This window comes from Perissodus microlepis, chromosome 3 (assembly GCF_051167445.1).
Source record: "Perissodus microlepis isolate ML-2025 ecotype Zambia chromosome 3, ASM5116744v1, whole genome shotgun sequence".
NCBI classification, from domain to species: Eukaryota; Metazoa; Chordata; class Actinopteri; order Cichliformes; family Cichlidae; genus Perissodus; species Perissodus microlepis.
Genome location: NC_140463.1, coordinates 232357 through 250051, shown reverse-complemented (window position 1 = coordinate 250051; position 17695 = coordinate 232357).

Below are 17695 nucleotides of genomic sequence, written 5' to 3'. Positions count from 1 at the left end.
GGGAGATCGAGTGAGGAAGGGAAAGTTCTGGAGTTCACAACTGGATGTTCACACGTTGGAAGGAGCGAATTTTACGTTATATTTTATTGAACGCTGTGCATATTTGTGGTCTGCTTTTTCAGCTGGTTCGATGAATTTTGGTCGGAGCGCGATGAAACTCACAGTTTTGGAATCTGTGAGATCTCAGCTTTTAAACAATGTTTTGCTAGCTGCAGTTTTGCACTGACGAGGCTGCGTTGTGTTTGTTGTGAAATGACGTAACGGCTCCTAACTGTTTGTTGTTTTTGCTGTATTTGGAGGTTGCAGAAACGGTTTAAAGGAGCTTTTAGCTGAGATTCAGTTTTTTTTAGGTACCACACACGCCGGGACTTATATTACAAAGCTCGTGTTACAGTCGATTAAACGGGATCTCTGCACCGATACCGGGAGCACTGGGGCTCATTTAATGTTTGTCAGACTTCAGCTACATGACAGCTGTGGGTAAATACAGATTTATGACATACCAACAAACTTCTCAAAATGTAGACTCTAACCAGTTGTCGGTTGAAAAGCTTTCATTGCAGGATGTTCAAATCTTCTTCTTCTGTAAGATTTCACACTGGAAATTCCTATTTTTCTCATTAGCACCACTAGTGTTGGGACTTGGATTTGAATCTGATGAGCACTCCCGCAAAGGACAGATGAGTGACAGCACAGGGGCACTTCAGGGGCCAATCAAATTTCAGCTGGGACCAGTGCCCCTGTGGCGCCACCCCTAGAACCACTCCTGGCACCATCATACCCCCACAATGGTCATTTAACTCATCTGGTCAGCACACAGATGCAGTCGTTTCTAAGCGTCGTTAAGGCGGGAGAAGGCGCTGCACTATTCTGCTAAATTAGACCATTCAGACAGGATCACGTCACACGAGCTGATAAGGAGAAGCCAAAACTGGAAGCCACGACTTTGTTGAGGGTGTTTTTTGCAAAGGTCTTTCTACAAATTCAAGTTTTCAAACTGCTTCAACATCTCACTCTGTGTATTCGTGTGTCTCTGAGCTTCGGTGCAGGATTATCATTAAAATGGTGGGAAAATGAGCATGATTGCACCGACCACGGCACAATGGATCAAGTTACAAAAATTAAGCAATAGTGACCAACGCACCACAACGACTGTGTCGCACGACACAGGATGTGATGTCACAACTGGTGCGAGACTTGCTGGCCTGCTCCTATGAGGGTTGTTTTCCGGGGATGGCTTGTTCCTCTTAGTTGCGCGGTCGGGGTTCCCCCAGGTGTCGGGTGGTTCTTGGGGTCCAGGGTCCCGTCTTTGGCTTTCTCTGAAGTGGCCGGCCTCTGCAGTGGTTGGCTGGCCGCTGCTTCTGGACCGCTGGTACTCCTTCCCCTGGCTGTGGGAGCTCCATCTGTGGCAGCAGGTGGAGACCCATTGTGTACATCTGCTTCACCCTCGACTTTTCCCCCACCACCCTTCTTTTCTGTCCCTTTTCTTTCTTCTATTCCTCTGCTTTCTTCTATCTTTCACTGATCTGGCCTTCACCCTGTCCACGCTATAACATCCACACAGGGGGCTAACGGCATTCTGGCCAGACAGGAGCTCTTAGTGGTAAATCCTGTGGTTTATGCATTTATACACACATTTAGACCAGAAACACTGGATCTTTCTTAGGCGCAAATGATGATTTTAACTGTCTAAAACTGAACGTCAAAGCTCTTCAGAGGTGACAACAACAAACAGATCCCATCCTGATCTGTTCCACTGCACAGGTGGACTCCAGTCCAGACCTGGTCTACAGCTCTGGTCCAGAGTCATGTTGCTATCGGAGCTGTGTGACAGTATATGCTGCTCTTCTTCACTGCAGTCATCACATGGTTCTGTAATCAGCACAAACACAACCTGAACATCAGCCACTGGATGTAGAAGATTCACAGCAGTCATTTTTATTACGAACTATGTGATTTTGTATCTGTTGTCACTGTTTTCAACTCAAAACGTGATCGTTTATTTTCTAGTTTTGACCCTTTCACGCATGAATTATGACAACCTCAATCAGGATTTTTTTTCTTAAGTGTTTTTATTCATCTTTAGGCATGAAAAAAGATTTAGGAACTTCATTTTTTTAAACTTGTACTTTTCAAAGAGTTTTTTTTACATGTCCAGTTAGGTGACAACAGGTTTTGACAGGGTATGGAGGGTCACATCAGTGTCCAGTGTAGTGCTTTATGTGCAAGTATACCATCAACACTGACACAAATACAAGCCTTTGAATAGCTGTAACTGTGGTGACCACTGTGTGTGAAAGGGTTAAGTGATCAGGTTTAACAGATCAGTGATAAATCTGTGCTGTTGGATCAATAATGAAACAGACTGCTGTTAGAAATAACTCTGATTCTGGTGTTTATATTCTGATCAAATAGATGATAAATAGTTTCACTGCGTAACTCACAGAAAGAAGCAGAACAGTTCACATCAGGCTGAAACCTCTGCAGTGTCTTCTTGGCTTCGTCTCTAAATTTTAAAGTTCTGCAGTATTTTATAAGAAACTCCTTTAAATTGTCCTCCATGCAGCCAAGTTTGGTTCCAGTTAATTCCTCCACATAAAGAAGAAGAAATGACTTGTGTTTATAAAGGATCTTCCTGTTATTCCACGTTTGTTGGAGAGAAGTTATGCTTATAAGTTTCCATGTGTAACAGTCGCAATAGTGTGGTGTCTCTTTAAGACAACTTAATGTTTAGTGACGTCACAAGCATGCGCCCTGCCCTCTGTTGTATGAACGCTGCTCGCTTCATGTATGATAAGACAGCAGCCATTCAGCTGGGCCTTGTTGGTGAGGAGTGTTTATTAAAGGACGAGCACTGTGGGATTCCCAGTACCAGTGTGGTCGGGAGTTTTTGACTGTCCTGCTGTCTGCCGCCTCCTCTCAACCGCTCAATACAAGCCACGATACACATGTCAGAAAAGCTTGCTCATGAAAACTGTACAGGTAACAGAATTTACCCATGGATCTGGAGACTCTTCAGCCTTTGGCATCAAAACTGTGGTCATTTGTTCAGTTATAGGAGCAGTTGGAATATTTTTACTTATTTTTATTTTGAGGTTTCTTTGGCTCTCGGAGGAGGCGGACACACTTTTTCTCCTCTCCCTTATCTTCCCTGCTTATGTCCTTGTCTAGTCTCGTGGGTTTTTTTTTTGTATTTTCCCTGGAACACTCTCTCACAGTCTGTTCTCTAAAACCTAAAAGAGGAATTATGGATTGGATCAACTGGTCCCTAAATGCAATTGACACCCCTTTCTCAACGAGAAGTTTCGGCTCGGGTGAGCCTGAGTGCTGAAGATATCTACCTATTCAGAACCATGGTAACAGGGTTCTGGCTGATCGGAGCTGGCTTGGCCCTGGCTTATCGAAGAATTAGGAAAGCGGAACCGGCTGTTCAAACCCCCACAAGGCTGCCCGCTGGGATTGGAACGATGGGAGAGGCGTGAGTTTCTCAAAATGGGCTCATTGAGTCAGCACGGATAAGATCTTGGAGAACGCACGGCTGCTGTGAATACTCAGAATAAAATCTCTGACTGCAGACTGGATACATCTCGGAAGGGCTCGCTTGGAATAACATCTCTGGGCGCAAATTGGATGACATCTCAGGGAGGCACACTGCCGTGAGCTCTCAGAAATTGGCTCCTTGAGCACAAGAAATGACAACATCACAGAACGCAAGTATGGCGAAGCTCGCGGCTCTTCAACGGGAGAGTGAGAGACCAGTGTTGGACTGTAGAACTGCTTTGAAATTCATATGAGCTGTTCGCACTAAAGTAAAAACCACCATCACTTCATGCGGATACCCTCTCGGCGCCAGCTGCAAGGTTGGAGCTGAACAACAACACCCTGATAACGACTGTGTTCAGTCTGTTCTTCCCATTCCATGCAAGGCCACCTGGGTTGGCTGGAAGACTGTTTACTTAGCCTGGCAGGGCGAAGGACACTGTCTCAGCTGAACTATGGTCACGCACACACATACATATACTGATACTGATAAGCACTCACTGACGCATCACCCTCCCTACCCCGGATCCAATGCCACCTCCAACGCTTACCTCCCCTCTGATGTGGACATCGGGTCAGTTAGAGGCGCAGTCGAAAGATTGCAGCGGTCCCAGATCAGATGTACACACTGGAACTCTTTCCCATGTTGCTGTCTGTGTTTATTGTGCTATGGTGTATTGATATCTGTGCATCCCTGTATTATCCTTTTGTGTTACACATTTCAATGTTTTTTTCCTCACTACCTAGCCTGACCTGTCTCCACAATGTGATGTTTGTGTATTGTATGTACGGTCGGCAAGGTCTGTCATCTCGGTTGTGGGCAAAAGACCTGCAACTGACAAATAAAGGCTATCTCATCATCTCATCTCATCAAAACATGTTTGATTTATTTCTGTAAACTACTCATTTATTTTCTTTCAGCTGTCTGCATCAGATGTTTAGTTTTACATCTTTGTATTGCATTATGATTAGTCAGTGAATCTCTACTGTTAAACACACGGATGAGTTACACCTTCATTAAATTGTGTGTTTGATCTGAAATCGTCCTCAAACACTGGTGTTCTGTAACATCATCATCAGTGACCATGAAGTCACTGATTATAAACAGGAAGCAGAACCTAAAAACATGAACCTGCTCAGACACACCTATTTCAGTTCTGCACTGACTCAAACCACAGAGAGTGAAAAGGATCCATTAATATTTATAAAGACACAAAGACCCCACTCACAGATTTTTTAAAAGCATGTATCCTTTTTTCAAACATGTATCCTACATTTACTGCATTTAAAAAAAACATGTATCCTGTTTTTTTGTTTCTTAAAGCATGTATTCATCATTTATAGCATATATCTGGGTTTTGAATAAAAATATGTAAAAAAAAAATTTTAAGAAGCGCTGATTTTCTCAGGATGTTAGTTTCTTAAATCCTGCATTTAGCGCACTTTCAAACATGTATCCTGTTTTTTGTTTGTTTCTTAAAGCATGTATTCATCATTTATAGCATATATCTGGGGTCTGAATAAAAATATGTAAAAAAAAAAGTTTAAGAAGCGCTCATCTTCTCAGGATGTTTGCTTCTTAAATCCTGCATTTAGCACACTTTCAAACATGTATCCTTTTTTTGTTTGTTTGTTTCTTAAAGCATGTATATCTCAGGTTTTGAATAAAAAAACTTTACGAAGTGCTGATCTTCTCAGGATGTTTGTTTCTTAAATCCTGCATTTAGCGCACTTTTTTAAACATGTATCTTAGTTTTTGAATAAAACATATATTTTTTAAAAACACCCCTATTGATTTTCTCATTTTTTAAAATAAAAGCCAACTCCTGCAAGGCGATAACGCAGACGGCTTAAGGTTTTATCAGAAGACGGGATGGCGGACAAAAGAGCAATGAAAAAAGTGTATTACGACCCGCTTCACCCCGGTAGTTTCGGGGGAGTAGAACGCAGAGGTGTAGAAAATATTCAAATGTAAAAATATTCATGGTGTTTGTAGGTAGAACTTAACAAAAAAGCATTTTTCTGCTTAAAAAAGTAAGTTGTCTACATGTACACGTTTCAGTGAGTTGACTAATCAATGTTAAAAGTCAGTCAGCAACACAACAACACAACACAAAATGTAAAAAACACCTCCTTAACTTAAAAAATATTAAGTTTGTGTAACATGTAAAAGCGAGTTTGAACATCCTGCATGTTTGAATTGCCCATGCACTGGACCATAACAAAAAAATATTTTACAACTGCCATAAAAAAACTGAATAAGAAACAGAAAAAAGCCAGAGGTTGGCAACAGTACCTGGTATGGGGCAACCCCATAGCATATGCTCGTATCATCACAAGTGTAACAGTTGTCTGCATTCTTATCGTGTCGTGGGAGTAGAGGTGTGTTTCCCCTAGACTGTGTTCGGTGAGTGAACAAAACACTGAATTCTAAACAGATGAATTACATGTTATATTTATACACTTTAAAATGTCATCTTTAAAGACCTGAAGTTTGATGGTTTTAATTGTAATTTAGCAGAGTAGAGTTGTTGTTTTTTTTGTTTTTTTTTAAAAAAAAAAGCTTAGCTAGCCGTTTCTTTTAGCTAGCAAACGTGGCTCACAAATAAGAGAGTACATTGTCAGTTTTTCCACTTATAATTAAAATTTGTCACTTGTCAGGGTACAATAATTTGTTTTGTCCAGCCATTTCCCTCAATTTGTATGAGTTTGAAGTGTGTAATCCACTTGGTGTCTCAAGAAAAAAAGCACAAAATTATAGCTGTTTATTGGGTTTTAGCTAATGTACCACCATTGCTCAGGTAACATTGTGTATTACATTAACACTTTGTACTGTTTAATTGTGTACATTTTTCTTTTTTCTTTCTTTCTTTTTACAGATAAATGTTGAATTCCAAAGGGTCACCGCTGTTAACTTGGAAACAACATTCATGGCAGAACTTGACCAGTATTCCACAAGAATAATGTCCCTGGCCTCTTCGAAAGGAGGTGCTGCAAAAATTAAGATCCAGTGCATCAGGAACATGCTGCAATAGGTAAGGAAAAAGAAACTGAATATAACTGATCTTAAATAACAAAAGTTAATTATGTAATTCATTATCTCACTAGCATAGTTGGCTATGTTTATGAGTGAATAAGTGAAAATCAGAGGTTGACAGAGTAAAAAATTGCTAAAGAAAACAAACCATATGGAAAAGATATATATAAATCTTATAAAGTTTATATCTGTCTTGTGTGAAACTTGTATGAAAAGTATACAAGAGTGAAAACACATATAAGATCCCTTGAAAAATTATATAAATGAAACTTGTATGTTTTTGGATACTTCCTAAAACAATATATGACATTAACCTGACAAATATTATCCTAAGAAGAAAAATGTAATATCATACTTATATGAGTTAGACAATCATGAGTGAAACTAAACTATTGTAAGTTTTTTTATAGAGAACAAAAGATTTACTTGTGTTGTCACAAATAGGAAACAACTAACAATTAACACTGAATGACAATAAGATGTGAGGGAAAGCCACAAATTTACGAGAAGTTTGCTTTGAACTGTGATTAAATAAAACCCTACTACAACATTAGAATTTCCCTCTGGGATTGATAAAAATGCTTTTCATTCATTTGTGTAAAGTTTATTTATTTCTTTGTTTAGCATTTTTGCAAAACTAGGCATCCTATTCCTGACTTTCAAATAATGTTTTTTCCCGTTATTGCATTGTGACATTTAAAGAACTAACTTTTCCAATAAGTTTGACAAATGATTAAATCAACACAGTAAATATTCAAAATCCATCCTGAATGTATGCTATATAGACAGAAAAGATGGAAAAGAATATTCATATTGTTGTAGATAAAATACAAATATATTTTTGTCTTTTTACATGACCCAAATTCATTATGACAGTGCTTTAAGGACCATTTAAACACCACACCACTAGCCTAATGGAATTACATTACAATATGAAATACATAAATGTTGTGAACATGCATTGCAAAATGTTTTGACAGAAATATATTCCACTCAGCTCAGAAACCCATATTCCAATAAAGACGCTGTTCAGAAATGACAGTGTGATTGCGTCACCTTTATGAACAGCTATGGCTTTAGACCTTGTTAGCTGCACATTTCACTCTTAATTAGAATGACATTTGACACAATTGAAAACCTTTGAATCTCTCCCATAATCAACCCCATAATCAGTAGCTTCACCTTCACATTTAGATTAAATAATTTACAATAAGATTTAAGATTAAATCATTTACAATAGTATGTATTCAGTAGCTGACATACAATTGAGGTAGAGTGTGGAAACTGTATGTACATACATGGCCTAACTATCTGAGTAGCATTTATGGCTTTGTAAAAGCCTGTGGGAAAGTGAACAGTTGACATATAGCTCAGCTGAGTTCTGATAAGAGAACCACCTCATTTCATTGCAGAACTGTTTAACTTCTGCGGCTGCATTTGTTAAGAACTGCTTAGCTAAACGAGGAAAAGCACGGGATATTGCCACTCGTTTGCATATTTGTTGCGGTACAGCTTGACTACTTTTTATTTCTTTCAAGAGGTACCCATTGAAACTTTCAAACATAAAGGCTGAGTGAGCCCATAAAGGATCCCATTGCACAACACTTTTACTCAAATGCAACAATGAATGAACATTGAATGTCATGTGCTGTTTTCCATACAGAGATTGTACACCTCCAACAAAGTACACTAATGCGTCGTGTGCATGGTTTATAAGTTCAGTTATTTAATTCGGACCCCAAGAGAATGCTTATCCCTTCTACCAGTAATGCCCAATGACAGTGATACTTCTGTGGAAGTATGCCTTTCAGAACTGGCAAACTATAGTACAAAAGCCAAACTCGTGAGCTTTCCAGAATTTGCGTTCAATTAAAGATCTTGGAACTCGAGCGACGATACCTGGAGGTTTAATAGACAAGAGGTGTTTGTCTGTGCTTGCTGTTTGTACACCAATGTACCATGGCTCAGAAGTGTTTTTAGAATCCATCCATAAAGATGCCATGTATCTGAACACACCAAGCAGTACACAGTGCGTGTAGTCAGGGACCACTCCATTGATAAGATCAAACAATGGCAAATCTGCAGGAGGAGATGAGCCCTTTATCCCCAATATAGTCTTCCCTTGTCTTTTGGCTATTTGTCCTATTTCTACTGTGGTTTTATGATTTCTGTCACTTGGCTTTTCATCAGGACATGCGTAAACCCTTGTGTTTCCATTCCCTTTCCTTGTTTGCATCTCAGGATGAAGGCAAACCCTGCAGCCATATTCACCATTAAATTGCTTGAAATTCTGTAACAATGGTCTTGCTACAGCATCACACACACAGCACAACGTGTGCACTTTTATGTGTCTCCGTGCCTGATTGGATCCTGCCACTCAAAACCAACTTGAGAAAGATTTGCACACTCCTCGACAAATGGTTTAAAGGACCAGGACATGTCTGGCTTTTTGGATCCAAACCATAAAGCACATAGAAGTACATGTTTGTCTCTACTCTCTGGTGGTATCTCATTAACGCAACACAATATTGGCCAAATACTAAATTTGGAAGACGGAAAAACTGGTACAAGTGAGGGACAGAAAATCTTTACTGTCTATCTTTACACGCCTCCACTGGGATCACCTCTGAAACATAGATCATGCACATTGTGGTTCTCAAGATTGTCTTTTAGCTGATCTTTTAATGGTATACTAATAAAAAAGTTACCTTCCTCTAAACTGGCTTTCACTGTTGTGAATGAAGAACATGACACACATTTAAGTGTTTCTTCCAAAGATTGTGAAGACCCAATGTACTTAGTACAAACTCTACAGTAATGATGTCATTTAAACTGGTTTGTAATATCAGCTAAGGGTTTCTCCAGAAAATACCTGCTTGATGGAACTACAGTAGTCCCAGCAGAATGTAACTTGAGCAGTTTCAACAAGTCCTCCATTAATACACCTGTAGTGTTGTGTCTCAAAGCAAAGGAGAGGATTGAGATGATGCTTTGATTTTCTGTTAGTCCACTGGAGCAGTTCACATCAACTCCTGCTTCAGGGGCATTGCAATTAACCGCAAGTCTTACCTGTACCATTGTGACCATTTCTATTCTTTCCTCCTGTCTTTGGGTGGCATCTTCATTGTTTCCCTGAGAAGTATACAAATTAACTACTCTTTAAAGAAAAGAGAGCCATGGAAGGGGAACACATCTTGCATTTGTTTCTTACCAGTGAAACTGTTTGTGGTTCTGGTATCTGCTCATCTCTTTGGGTAGCATCTTCACTTTCCTGTGAGTCTCTCTCTCTCTCGCTCTCTCCTTTTAAAAGCAACATACAGAAAAAAGGCCACAATAAAGCATTACTTTCATTCTTATGTTATCCTTTGCACACCAAGTCTCTTCTACGCTACTCCATCACATTGTAAAAGTGAAAAGTACAGCTCACCATTAAGCTGGTTAAATATGTCAGTGACAGACTCCATACTTGTTTTGGATTATATCATTCAGATATTTAATTCATTTATATATTCAATATTCAACACTTGGTTTGTATTACTATAATAATGTATTTTTATTTACCAGTGGAACTGTGAAAGTTCCTTCTCTCTGGCTGTCATCTTCACCGTTGTCCTTGAAATGATACAAATGAACAACTTGTTTAAGATACGTTTTGCACAGCTCCCCTGAAAACAGTCGGGATGAAATTTTCCATTTCCATGTTTTGTTATTATTATCATTGTTATTATTCTTAATATTTTTATTGATGTTTAAATAAACACAATGCAAGAGGTTGGCTTCTAAGTAAAAAACGACATTTTCTTATTATATTTATCATCTCACAATTACTTAAGTAGCATTTCAGATTACTTTTACTGCAGAAACATTACAAACTAGTCTAGGTTCTCAAATACTTCGCATTTTCTTATCATAACTAACCTAAACAGAATTCATCAGTCATTTGGCAAACACAATAAATTATGTTGCATAGTTTACCATTTAAAATAAATATCTATGTAAGTGAATGGAATTATTCGTTTGTTAACCTGATTAGTACACACAACACAAAAATATAAGCCACGTGCCACGTTATGGGTGTCAAATTAGAACTGAAATGTTCCACTTAACCAAAGTATTAAAACCCAAACACTTTGTATCAAGTGCTACTATGGTAGCTGATAAGACATTAACGATATACATTCACTTACGTGTTGTTGTGTGGTGTGCTGCCCGATGTCAGTCAAAGCTCTGTCGATTCTTCTACAAAAGAAACAATGGCCGGTAAATTCTTGTAGCTTTCATAACAATGACAGAAACTGACAACTGTATTAATTTATTGGCAAAGGAGCATATACCGTTTTTTCCATCTGGTCAAAGTACGTGAAGGAACGTTTTTCCGTGTCAGATGTAAAATGTTTTCTTTTCGGCATCGCTGTCTCTTAAGTTACAAAACTCAGTTGGAATGTCAGTATACTCTATAATCTGTGAAAAACTGATTCTATGTCACGGGTTGCTTAGAGGATCCACTCGCAGGACTCCTGGGTAGCGTTCAAACAGAGATTGTTTATTACAGCTCTTCACCAAGTGTATGTACAGACAGTGCGAGGTTAGTGCTATATACAAGACGTGAGGGGCAGGGGTCCAGGGCTCCAGGGAAAACGGGGAAATCACACACGCGCTCAGAACAGCCTCTCTCCACTCCGCTAGCGACCTGTCACTCCTTCCACACTCCACATGGGGAAACACGGGGACGGGTCCGGGGAATCTAGGAACAAAGGAACACGTTAAGTCTCTGAGACAGAGGCACGGGAAACTTGAGCTAGGTGTGTACTGACAAGAGCCTTCACAACAATCCAGCGTTGAACAGCTGATCTCCTCCTTCTAATATACCAGCTGGTCTGATGAGGCCCAGGTGTGCACGATCCGGGAAGGCGTGGACCGAGGGCGTGAACCCGCCATGAGTTCCGCCCCGGCAAAACAGGGGAGAGGGAGAGAGAGAGGAAAAAGAGAAGAGAAGGGGGGCTAGGAGTGGAGAGATGCTGATCAGCGCCTTGCCGATCCCGCAGGTCGTGACAGTACCCCCCCCCCAACGGGAGCCTCCCGGCGACCCCCAGGCTTCTCAGGGTGAACCTCATGGAACCGCCGAACCATGGCCCGGTCCAGCAGAGCCGCCCGCAGGACCCAGGAACGCTCCTCGATGCCATAGCCCTCCCAGTCCACAAGATACTGCAGGCCACGGCCCCGGCGCCTGACGTCCATAATCCGAGTCACGGAGAAGGCCGGACGCCCAGCGATGACGCGGGCGGGTGGAGGGGGTCCGGAAGGAGGGCACAGAGGACTGGAACAGCGGGGTTTGAGTTGTGAAACATGAAACACATCGTGGATACGCATGGTCCTGGGGAGCTTGAGACGCACAGAAACGGGGTTAACAACGGAGTCCACTTCGAACGGTCCAATGAAGGTGGGGGAGAGCTTTTGCGATTCTGTTCTGAGAGGTACATACCGGGTCGAGAGCCAAACCTTCTGTCCAGGTGAGTAGGCCGGAGCCGGGGTCCTGTGGCGATCTGCCTGCCATTTGTTCCGGTCTGCCATGCGAAGAAGGGCAGCTCTAGTGGCCCGCCATGCGCGCCGACACCACCGCAGGTACTGCTGAACAGAGGGCACAAAGTGCTCACCTTTGATTGCAGGGAACAGGGGAGGTTGGTACCCCAGGGAGGCCTCGAACGGAGAGACGCCTGTGGCCGACGAATTAAGGCCATTGTAAGCGTACTCCACCCACGTCAGTTGCTCGCTCCAGGTGGTCTGATTAGTGGATGTCAAGCAACGGAGAGCTGCTTTGAGTTCTTGGTTGGCCCGTTCCGCTTGACCGTTGGTCTGTGGATGAAAACGTGACGAGAGACTGACCTGGGCCCCTAAGGAGGTGCAGAACTCCCTCCAAACACGTGACGTGAACTGTGGGCCTCGGTCCGAGACCACTTCAGCGGGGATCCCGTGGAGGCGAAACACATGAGTTGACAGAAGCCGGGCGGTCTCCAGGGCAGTGGGGAGCTTGGGGAGAGCAACAAAGTGGGCAGCTTTAGAAAAACGGTCGACAATGGTGAGGATGACTGTGTTACCTGATGACGGCGGAAGACCAGTGACAAAGTCAACCGCAATGTGGGACCAGGGGCGGCTTGGCGTAGGTAAGGGATGAAGTAGGCCGGCAGCGGGCTGGTTGACAGGTTTATTCTGGGCACAGGTTGGACAGGCGGCAATGAATTCTTGGACGTCCTTGGCCAGTGTAGGCCACCAGGCGAACCGCTTGATGAAGGTGACGGTGCGATGAATGATCGGATGACAGGTGAGTTTTCCGCCGTGGGCCCATTGTAGCACTCGTGAGCGAACAGACGTGGGAACAAAGAGCAATCCCGGGGGACCAGTCCCTGGATCCGGTTCTGCCTGCTGGGCCTCCCGTATGGCGGACTCGATCTCCCACGACAGGGCTCCGATAACGCATGTGGGAGGGAGAATGGGAGCCTCACGGGTGGGGTCCTCTGAGGTGGTGAATTGGCGGGAAAGGGCATCGGGTTTCACGTTCCGAGAGCCGGGCCTGTAGGTGATGGTGAAGCAGAATCTGGTAAAGAACAGAGCCCACCTGGCTTGTCGGGCGTTTAGTCGTTTAGCCGACCGGATGTATTCGAGGTTCTTGTGGTCAGTCCATACCACAAAGGGTTCTGTTGCGCCCTCTAGCCAGTGGCGCCACTCCTCCAGGGCGAGTTTAATTGCCAACAGCTCGCTGTCCCCGATGTCGTAGTTCTGCTCTGCAGGAGAGAGACGACGGGAGAAGTAAGCACAAGGGTGGAGCTTACCCTCTAGTTGCTGGGAGAGAACGGCTCCGACCCCTACATCCGAGGCGTCCACTTCCACGATAAACTGCCGCTTGAGATCCGGTTGCCGGAGGATGGGCGCCGACGCGAAGCGTTTCTTTAGCCAGGAGAAAGCCTCCTGAGCCTGATCATCCCAGCAGAAAGGTACCTTAGGGGAAGTTAAACGGGTTAGTGGCAAAGCAATCTTGCTGTAGTCACGAATGAACCTCCGGGGAAATTTGGGAGCGTCCGATCTGCATGGGTTGCTCATGCTCGTCGCCGCGGTCCACTTCCCGATCGCTACTTCCGCTTCCGCCGGAAGCTGTCTCCGCTCGCCCCACGGGCCTCTGGGAACCGTAGTTGCTGGCGCGGTGACGCACCCTCAAATGTTCATCTACCTTAACACATAAGGTGATTACTTCCGACAGAGTCTTGGGCAGCTCCCTCATTAATAGTTCGCCCTTGAGTTCATCACAAACATTGTTTAATAAGGTACTTATCAGCGCAGGCTGCCCCCATCCAGTCTCCTCAGCCATTGTCCAAAACTCCACAGAGAAGTCCGCCATACACCGTCTTCCTTGTTTTAAGTTCAGCAAACGGTGGCCCGCTGCCTCTGCTCCGGTGCCCCTTTCGAACACACTTTTAAACTTTGAGAGAAAATCAGCATAGGTAATCTCCGGGTTGGTTCGTAACGCTGCTTGAGCCCAGTTTAAGGCTTGACCGCGGAGTAACTGAACGAAAAAGGCTATCTTAGCTCCATCACTTTCATATGTTCGCCGCAGCTGCCTAAACTGCAACGTAATCTGTGTTAGGAAACCAGCACACTTGTGGAACTCACCAGCGAATGGCTCCGGTGACGGTAGAGCTCGTTCCGGGGCCTCCGCGGAAGCGGGGGCTGGTGGCGTGGAGAGTTCCGGGGCTGGTGGCTGTGCGGGAGCAGACGGGGGGGGGCATAGCAGGACCTGGCAGAGGTATGTGCTGAGCGAGAGCCTGAGTGAGTGCGAGCAAGTGATGGTTAATGTGTTGTAGCATCTGCTCGTGTCGCTCCAACACGGCTTCTGGAGGGGGGGTGGGTTGCCGAGCTGAGTCCGCTGGATCCATAGTATGGCTGGATTGTTACTGTCACGGGTTGCTTAGAGGATCCACTCACAGGACTCCTGGGTAGCGTTCAAACAGAGATTGTTTATTACAGATCTTCACCAAGTGTATGTACAGACAGTGCGAGGTTAGTGCTATATACAAGACGTGAGAGGCAGGGGTCCAGGGCTCCAGGGAAAACGGGGAAATCACACACGCGCTCAGAACAGCCTCTCTCCACTCCTCTAGCGACCTGTCACTCCTTCCACACTCCACACGGGGAAACACGGGGACGGGTCCGGGGAATCTAGGAACAAAGGAACACGTTAAGTCTCTGAGACAGAGACACGGGAAACTTGAGCTTGGTGTGTACTGACAAGAGCCTTCACAACAATCCAGCGTTGAACAGCTGATCTCCTCCTTCTAATATACCAGCTGGTCTGATGAGGCCCAGGTGTGCACGATCCGGGAAGGCGTGGACCAAGGGCGTGAACCCGCCATGAGTTCCGCCCCGGCAAAACAGGGGAGAGGGAGAGAGAGAGGAAAAAGAGAAGAGAAGGGGGGCTAGGAGTGGAGAGATGTTGATCAGCGCCTTGCCGATCCCGCAGGTCGTGACATTCTACCGCCAAATAGAGAAAATACTGACGTAGAGCATGAACTCAAAACTTTGTTTTCAGCTGTGACTGCCATGATTGGTTAAGTGTAAGGTCAAATATGAGGATACACCAATCAAAGGCAAAGTAGGGCGGGCCATGCTGCAGCGTACAGGTGGCCAGCTATCACCGCAAGACCTCACTAGTGATGTGCGATACCACTGATTTCCTTTCCGATCCGATACCAAGTAATATTCAGGGTGGTATCGACGATACTGATCCGATACCGATACTTTGTACAAAAACTTATTTTATTTATTGTATCTGAAATTATAGCGTCATAATGATTACAGGACATCAGATTACTTGTTCTTATCACTTAATAATGTAGAGTTCATCATATAGAAATAAAAAACTGAAGTTGTGCTATCTGAACACGTTGCCTGCCTGCAGCACTAAAGGACTCCGTGAGAGACGTCTGTCTCGCCCTAGCAGCACCTGTCCCTCTCCTCCTCTTCAGTTCGCCTCAACATACGCTCCTCATATTCTGTGATATGATTTACTCTGAGGTGTTTGACGAGGTTAGTGATGTTGCCACAACCATACATGCCAACCCTCCTGATTTTTCCGGGAGAATCCCGAATTTCAGTGCCCCTCCCGAAAATCTCCCGGAGCCACCATTCTCCCGAATTTCTCCAGATTTTCCACCCGGGCAACAAAATTGAAAAACCATATATTACTCTTATTTCTCTTTCTGGGTGTCATGGTCCTGGGTCATGTGACCCAGTATTCTGAGTTTCTTGATGTTTTGTTATTCTTTTCAGTCTAGGTTCATTTCAGTTTATTTAGTTACATTCTGTCATGCCTAGGTTACAGTTTTAGTTCATGATTTATCAAGCTCCCCATTTGTCTCATCCCTGTGTGAAGTTTTCTGTGTTAAGTCTTCGTGTGTTTATCTGTCAGGTTTCATGTCCAAGTTTTCTTTGTTTGCCAAGTTCGAGTCATGTCTAGGTCTCGTTATGTTTCCCGTTTTATTTTGAAGGATCCTTGTGTTTTTTTGTTTATTGTATTTAGCTTCACGTCCTCTGTCCTGTCATTATGTTAATTGTTGTCAGCTGTTTTCCCCATGTGATTCCGCTTCCCCTGATCATTCCTTATGTGTACTTAATCCATGTGTTTCCGCTCAGTCAGTGTCAGATCGTCTCCTCACCTCATCTTTTCATAGTTTCCGTTATTGTGTCACTGTGTCTCATAGCCTGCCTAGTTACTCTGTGTTCATAGTTTTTTCATAGTTCTTTCACAGAGTGTCATAGTCTTTTTAGGTTACACAGTGTTCTTATAGTCTCCTTAGTTTTCCCAGTTTCCGTGTTCTCTAGTGTCTTGTCATGCCATCAGCCACAATAAAGGCTCGCTTTATTTTTGGAAACCTAGTTCTGTCTCCACCGTGTCTGCATCTGGGTCTACCTCTTCTTCACACTGGCGCACCCCGCCGTGACAGTGGGTCGCAAAAAAACTTTTAATTCAGGTGAGAATGAAGCTGTGTAAACTTCAAATATCTGAGCCGATCGACACATCGTCTTCAAACCCCCGAGGTCTTTCACTACTCGGGTTAAACATGATATATAAATCACTTTGATAATTAAAAATGTTACTGTTTGGCTTTTTCAGTGTTTTATTTGTTCGTGAGTAAATCGGTTTGGCTGAGATTAAAGTTATTAGATTAGATTAAATTAAATTTAACTTTATTAATCCCTCGGGAGGGTTCCTCCGGGGTTTTCACACAGCTGAATAAACGTCAAACAGAAAAAGATTAAACAGAAGAGTGAGACGGTCGAGAGTTTACGCCAGCGCCCGGTTATATTTTAGATAGCAAGGAGCAGACGGCTGAGTTTCACTCCACCGAGGGAGCTCATGACGTACTACCCGGCTTTCTTTAGACCGCGAAGGCCGGGTCCTCAGGTGGAAGCAGCCTCTGAATTTGGACACCCCCGCTGTTTCTGGGCCGGCCAATAATAACGGTGACATTTAACGTATTTTATCCGATAAATAAACACTGTAAAATGTATTTATCACCCCAAGAGCCCTTTTGAATGTTTCCCTAATTCTGAGGTCTCAATGTTGGCAAGTGTGGCCACATCACCTCACTTTTTTGCCACATGTATCGCAAACCACGTCTCAGCTGTTTGTGGAGGTAAAATACGTCCTCACAATTACGCTCAGCCATTGTTGTGAGTGCGCACGCCAAGGGGCTGCGACGCATTTATACAGCCGTATTTCGCACATGACTATGAAAGGCGGAAGAGGAAGTAGTTCCTTTGAATGTAGACAATCCGAATGTTATAGTTTCTTTCCACTGTGTTCCTGTTAATGATAAACTACAAATTTACCCTAAATTACTAAAATATCGATATTTTAATGTGAGAACATAAATGATTGGTATCGGAGGAATCGATATTTCAGGATCGATCCGCACATCACTAGACCTCACACGGTTCTTATCAGGTAACGGCTTCGTTACGCAATTCAACAACAAGCGGGAAATCGGTCTAATAAAGTGCGTCTTGCAAAGATGGAGACTACGGAGATGAATAAAACTAATATCAGAGGTAAGTCGCCTAAATGTT